This window comes from Amblyomma mixtum, chromosome 2 (assembly GCF_055824585.1).
Source record: "Amblyomma mixtum isolate Tamu chromosome 2, ASM5582458v1, whole genome shotgun sequence".
Classification (NCBI taxonomy): Eukaryota; Metazoa; Arthropoda; class Arachnida; order Ixodida; family Ixodidae; genus Amblyomma; species Amblyomma mixtum.
This window is the reverse complement of record NC_143013.1, coordinates 13,130,122-13,137,688: the sequence shown is the minus strand read 5'-3', so window position 1 is coordinate 13,137,688 and position 7,567 is coordinate 13,130,122.

The window sequence follows — 7,567 nt, the reverse complement described above, 5'->3', positions numbered from 1 at the left end:
TGTGAAATATAATGGACGCTGCCGAATTGTGACCCGGAATCAATCGGAAGAGATCTCGCACCCCGTCATAACGGTAGCGAGCGTTTCTGACACGGTCTTTCGGTCGGTTTTCCGTCGTGACTGCTATCGGGAATGGGATACCAGGGCGTTCGCATTTTCTTCCTTGCAGAGGTGAATGCTCCGAACGCAGTGGCGCTATTGATTATACACCGCCGATTCCAACGGTTTCATGCATGACATTCAAGCGTACTGAGAAAGTCATCTGCGTGAGCGTCTGCGTGGCTATATAGCTGGTTCAATCAGGGTGCGAAAATGTCGCCTCGGTTGCCAGCCGAAGCTCGCGTGTTTTAGCCTCATCTTCAGCTGGTCTGTCGCAGGCATATCATCACGCCTTCTTCGAATAGACGATTTTTCGCTCGATATATGTTATTTATGAACTCTCAGCTTGCATACTATATAGGCTCTGCCAATGTGGCTCTATGCAAGCCGCACATAAAGAAGTTAAAAAACAAAGAGTCAGCAAAAGGCCGCTACCGACGATTCTCGCCCCCGCCGCGTGTCATGGGTACTCTTGCAACGAGGATCAATGATTCATTCAGATCCCTACGTTTTCTTTCTGTTTTGCTGTTTTTGTGATGGAGGCTTCAAGCGAGCATCGCTGAGATGCACGTATGCACTATTCAATGTGCCTGTGACAAACTTTTCGTTCTGCATTCTACTCGTCGTTCATTCATTAAGTTTTGTGTGCGTGCGTGTGTGTGCGTGCGTGCGTGTGCGTGTGTGCGCGTCTGTGTGCGTGCGTGTTTGTGTGTTCAGTGGAAATTTTGGTCGAGGAGGTGTTATCCGAGCTTTTATGCCTAACTTTGATCGAGGAAACGAAATCTTTGTTGTTGTAAAGTTGCAGTTGATCTGCTCTTTAATTTCATAATGGGTAATACTAAGATTTATGCAACCAGTAATTCAGTGCGGCTCAGTTTATGGGCACATCTATCTTAATGTACAGTCGCAGTAATACGAAGCGAGCTTCGGTGGTCTAACTATTCTCATGCGTGACGTGAAACAGTCAGACAGGCTTCTTCCGTTTATGCGCGAGCTAATCAGCGGTATTTGCCAGCATACGGTTTAAGAGCCACCTAGTTTTTGCTTGGTATGGAGTGAGATGGAGTGAGCCATCCACGCAATATATCCAGTATATTTCCTCGTTACATGAGTTAATAAATGTTATAAACCTGTGGATCACAACACGACGAATCTTTTGACACCAGCCGGAACCCCGTGCGACAAACGGTTCTGCCGTAATGGCCGTCTGAAGGTCCTCGACGTGGACGGTTTGGAGGCGGAAAGGTCGTCGTTGCGAATCCCGCACATATCTTGGGCTACATCTCAATTAGCAGTTTTATCCTCAGGAACATGCCAAGTCATTTGACACACTTGGAACATTCTGCGTCGAACGGGTGGCTCCGAAGTTTTGTGCAGATGGTGGTCCCCGGGGGGGGGGGGGGGGGTGTCTTAATCGATTACCGCTATACTGTCACGTATACATAAGGGATCGAAATTATAGGTATCACCTGAGGCGCTAAGCGCCCACTGTTGCAGTGTGATATACCGTAGTCAGGTGGTTACTGCTTTGGTCAATCTGACCTTCAATGCAGGCAGACGCGTCCTTGACAAACGGAAGAAGTACCAGCTAACGCTCTTAAAAACGTCACAAGTTAACAGGGCTACAGGATAAAAGACAACAGTTGATAAAATCAAGACAGCTGGAAAGGTGCAAGCATTGAGACTAAAAATACTAAAAAGGAAAGGGAAGAGACTGAAACGCAGACAGTAGGGGCATGTGAACGGGCCGGTAAACACTAAGCTAAAGTCTAATAACACCAGAGAGGAAGGCAATCTCTTCATCTGAAACGGAAACAGAGGGCGTGCATGCTGACGCATTCGATGTGTGGATGAGACTCCGATAAAAAAGCGTTTTTACCGGAAGTGCGTCAAGTTATGTACATCTTTACCGAAGGTGCCGGCCTCACCCGAATTAACCTACGAAGTTCAGGACAATAATTCCATGCGCTTCTTAGAGCAAATACTTTTTTTCTCCGCTAAGCACGTGTGCTGGGCATTCGAGCAAGGGGCAGCCAGCCCATTGTGGCCTGACTCTGCTCACTCATAAGCCGGTGAAAAAAAATGTCGTGCGGTCATCTTTTAATAATGCCTTCACAAAGTCATGCGAGCACGAACTACAGGAAAACTCTTCAAGCTAAGCGTGCAGCCTGACACAATCAGGTAACCCCCAAGAACTTCTGTCTTCTGCCGTAGACAAAAATGTTAAAAAGCGCCAGGCACGAAGAGCCTACTAAACCCTGTGTAACGGTTAAATTTAGTTATTTGGCACCTGCATCGCTTGTTTCAGGCATATAACTGGAGCTGTGCATCTTGGTAACAAAAAATTGCAAACAGAAATCACATTCTCAAAGCGTGGTACAATTCATCACTTGCTGCTACTGAAGCCACATGTATGTTGCCAATTTATTCAGACTGCATGAAGACTAACATCAGTTAGGTCATGCATGGAATGTTAGGAAAGACTAACATCAGTTAGGTAATCGATATTCTAGAGGCGTTTAACGTCTTAAAGCGGCTCAGGCTATGAGCGATGCCGTAGTGGAAGGCTCCGGAAATTTCGATCACCTGGGGTTCTTTAACGTGCACTGACAACGCACAGTACGCGGGCCTCTAGAATTTCGCCTCCATCGAAGTTCGACCGCCGCGGCCGGGACTGAACCCGCGTCTTTCGGGTCAGCACCCTGCGTCATAACTACTGAGCCACCGCGGCGGCTAGGTCATTCATGTGACTGCTATTGTCAGTGAACCTGATAACCCAAAATTCTCTCAAACCCAAAATTTCCTATTTCAGGCCGTTTTGCCTGCAGTACCTTGAAAAGCCAGTAAATTAAAAAAAAGTGGGGCAAGCTTAGTTTTTAGAATTCTCCGGAGCTCCACAAAAAATTTTCTTTTGACCTAATTTTCTTTCTCTGTTTCCTGTTATAGGGAAAATTCCCCGAATGGAACATCACTAGCTGTTATGATTTCTAATCTTGCATTTTTTATGCGAAGCATATTGCTAGAGCTACCACTCACGTCGTCGCCGTGGGACCCCCACGTGACACCGTGACGTCACACCACGTGACACCGTGACATCACACCACGTGACATCGGATGAGAGAGCCGGCCTCCACCTCGCGCCGTCGCCGTGGGACCCCTAGCCGTCACGCCACGTGACACCGTGACGTCACACCACGTGACATCGAATGAGAGAGCCGGCCTCCACCTCGCGCCGTCGCCTTGGGACCCCTAGCCGTCACACCCGCGCATTTCGAACGCGCGTTCACACTCGGTGTAGGTGAAACGCTCGCTCCACCGGGCAGGCAGACGCGGCTTCCGTGGCAATCCAGGCGCTCACCCAACGCGCGTCTCGGGGTTAGTCGGCGTTCCGCTGTAGCCATGCCGTTGTCTTCCCCCACGACGAAGGCTTCTAGTGGTTGTATTAAAATGACCAAGTATTCAACCAAGGAAAGCCATGTATTACCAAGCCTAGCCACTAATATGCTTCGCATTCCCCAGGCTTAGCCAAGCTGAGCCTCAGCAATTTTTTACTACGAAGTTCACTACGTGCACAATATTTCTTAGTCCCTTTTCAGAAGCTTTGTCGTACAAGGAAAAGAAGCGAGATAAGAGCTAGAAGCTCTTATTTTTATAGTACTACGAAATTCGTCACTTTCAACACAACCGTTTCGCCATTAGGTGTGCCTTATTACACGACTTTGCATAACGTCCTTTCTGATGTCCGCCATTCTGTCTCGCCACCACCGTTTGTAAATTGTTTCGACATTCGCACTGCTCTGCGATGAGAATTCATGCGATATCACAATTGCACCACCGTCAATTAAAACGTCGTCTAGCTTGCCTCACATCGATCGTGGGCACCGCGGCAGGCCCTTTGAGGAATTGAGTTGCGTAATTCGGGTGAACTAAACTGTAAAATTGAAAGCGGGTATCTCAAAGCTAGCGCTCGGTTTGTTTCGAAACTCGCGACTGAAAGAAAATATGGGCTGTTTTTTGGACAATCGCTGCCTTCAGCTTCGCAAATCAACTATCCAGTGAAAGCACGCGAATAAAATATTAACATGCAATTTTATTAATTACTTATACAAGCATTTTTTTACAGTTATTGCACTTTGCAGATACACCGTTCATAGGGCGCTCACCTGTAGCTTGTTAATGAAATGTTCGTAACAGAAAAAAAAGTGTTTTATTATGCATACGAACAACCGGCAGCTCCGAAATATTACGCAAGTAGCAGTTCAGTACAGCGTGCGCAATAATAATATCGTTTCATGAAAAAGATAAACCCATTAAATTTTAAAGCATCAAACCGTAAATAATGATAATAACAACTATATCTGCCATCAGAACAGAAAGTAACAGATGAGGATAAAGCAATCAGAAACGGCCGCAGAAAAAAGAGGTGTGCGATTCTGTTATGGGATTAAACTATGCAAATAAACCAGATTATATGCCTTTATACTCAGTGCCTACACTGTAAGCCACAAAGTAATAAGGGTGCTAAGGGTGTTTGTCCCTTTGTGGGCCAACTACGTTGCCATAATTATTATTCCCTAAAAAGAGCAACCTTACTCCCTTAGAGCCTAATCACGAAGGGACATTAGTTAGAGCTAGTCTCCCAAATGAGTAACAGTTCGTCTAGAGAACTAGGCGATGCATTTAGCCCCATTTCGCCCGTTGGCGACTTGCTTGTATGTCTGAATTAAGAAAGAATTAGCACACAAGCACTAGTGCGCAGTAAGTTAAACCCGAACATGAGTTAAGAGAGAACGCTCCTCTCTAAGAGCGTGTCCATCAATTCGAAATATATTTTAGTGCCATGTTTTTCGTCTGCCACCAGCGGGGTTTCCAGGTTTTCTTATCTGCATGGCGACGCCGAGTTTCTCTGAAAGGAAAAAATCACAAGAGCGGTCCGGGCAAGGAAACCAAAACCCCAGAATAAACTTTCACGGATTGTCCCACGGGCCACCAGGAAAACTACAGAACGAACTGTCGTCGTGAAGTTTTTCTTTGCAGCGGTTAATTCCAAGGTCAATTGAAAAAAACAAAAAAAACACGAGCGCTTCCAGTGAGGTTCCAGTCGTTCTGCGTATCACTCACCAGCACGTATTTGTTGCGCAGGAAGAGCTTCAGTGCACGCTATACAAGTAGATGTGATTACCACAGCCTTCAAGTTGTGATAAATCTTACGTTAGAGGAGCCTACAGGAAGGTGTGTACGAGTGACCATTTCAGTCAGTACGCGAGAACAAAACGCAGAAAACAAAAGTGTTTCACCGTCAGGAATTTTGTGTTGCACTGCATCTCCTGCGACAGTTTCCCATTTCTCAAAAAGTGACCGCTTAAGAGAGGCTACAAGAACCGCGTGCCGCTCTATATTGTAAGAGGTGTCGCCACAAAGAAGAAAAAAAAAACGCTTATACTCAAATCCAGTGTCTAGCAGTCTTACTGAGAAAAAGATTGGATCCCTGTCTTATCTTCCTTTGCTTTCCATCCAGTTGTCTTAGCGGCGTGAGACCAGCTGCAGGCAAGTAGTCGTGGGCTCGTAAGTGATGCAGCGTCTGAGACAGTGACGTGTTTTTCTGGTCTCGTTGGCAAAAGATGGCGTTATACAGGCCAGACAGCATGATGCGCTTGTCTGGCGTTTTGTTATGTTCCGCAGATTTGAAATTATCGTGAGTCGGGCTCTCCCAGAGTTACGCAGGGGTTTGCTGCTAATTGGCATTAGATGGCGCTAGCAGGCTGTAAAATGTCATCGTCATCATCATCACGGTTATGTCCAAAACTGTTTGGTGTCCTGGTACCTTAGTATGATTGTTCTTGTAACACAAGCAATTGTAACGAGCGGCTCATCGAGAAACAATTGTTTACTTTATCGTGCCCCGTCTCCGTCCATGTTGTTGCAGAAGATAAACAAAATTAACTGAAATAATTTTCATACCGTTTCTATGTTTTTTCTGCGTCCTTTTGACCCACTTCCCTGAATTGTACAGGGTCGTCCACTCTAAGTACGAACACGGCGCAGCGTGGCTGCGCTCCGCGGGGCGCGAGCGCATCCGGCGCGGCCGCGCATCCAAGCTTTGCGGCGCAGGCGCACACGGGCCTGGAGGCGGTGCTTTGTGTCGTCTGCTACAGCGCGGGTGAGCACAGTGCTTGCTCTGCGGTGAAGCGCACCTAACTTTCTGCATGATTACAGCGCTCGCGTGCGGCAAGAAAGCACTGCGGGAAAGCGCACCAACTATTGCGCGTAATGGCTGGTTGCGCGTACGACAACCCAGCGGCCTCTCGTCTCAGTGCCGCGATCTCGGTGATATGCAAGTATTGCTGAAAACTTGTAATTTCAGGTTTGAATTGATTTGGCTTATAGGGTTTAACGTCCGAAAGCGACATAGAGGACCCCAGATTATCGTTGACCCCAATGGGGTTGTTAACGTGCGCAGATATCCCACAGTAAACGGATGCCTTGCGTTTCGCCTCCATTGGAACGCGTCCGCCGCAGTCAGGGTAAGACATATATCTAACAGAAGCCAAAGTGTTCGGAATGGAAGTCGCTCGTCTGACCCTGACTGCGGCCGCCCCATTCCAATGGATGCGAAATGCAAGGCATCCGTTTACTGTGGGATATCTGCGCGCGTTAAAAATCCCCACATGGTCGACAATAATCTGGGGTCATCGGCTATAACCTCCCTTGTAGTCTATGTCGCGTTCGGACGTTAAACCGCATAAACCAAATCAATTCAAACCTGAAATGACAAATTTGCAGCAATACCTGCATATCACCGAGATCGTGGCACTGAGACGAGAGGCCGCTGGGTTGTCGTACGCGCAACCAGCCATTACGCGCTGTAGTTGGTGCGCTTTCCCGCAGTGCTGTCTCGGCGCACACGAGCGCTGTAATCATGCAGGAAGTTAGGTGCGCTTCACCGCAGAACAAGCACTGTGCTCACCTGTGCTGTAGCAGACGACACAAAGCACCGCCTCCAGGCCCGTGTGCGCCTGCGCCGCAGAGCTTCGATGCGCGGCCGCGCCGGATGCGCTCGCGCCCCGCGGAGCGCAGTCACGCTGCGCCCTGTTCGTACTTAGAGTGGACGACCCTGTACATTGCAGTCGTATGTGGAAAAGCCTTTTGTTTGTTTGTTTTCAAACTTTGCAAGATGCGGTCCCGTCAGAGAGGACTAATTGGCCGTGCTTCTTACAGGAGGAAAAGTATTTTCTCGCTATTTTCAATATCCGTCGTGTCATTGCAGTCGTTAAATTTGGCGCTCGAGAGAAGATAAAAAGATTCCACGGGGGCCGGCTCATACGCGAGCGGACTCAGTAATGATGACACGCGTTTCCTGTGGCATGTCCGAGAGGCACAGAGTTGGTGGGAAGAGGCGCCCCCCCCCCCCCCCCCCCCCCCCCACACACACACACACACACAGATGAACGTGAGCGGAATGCGCGGT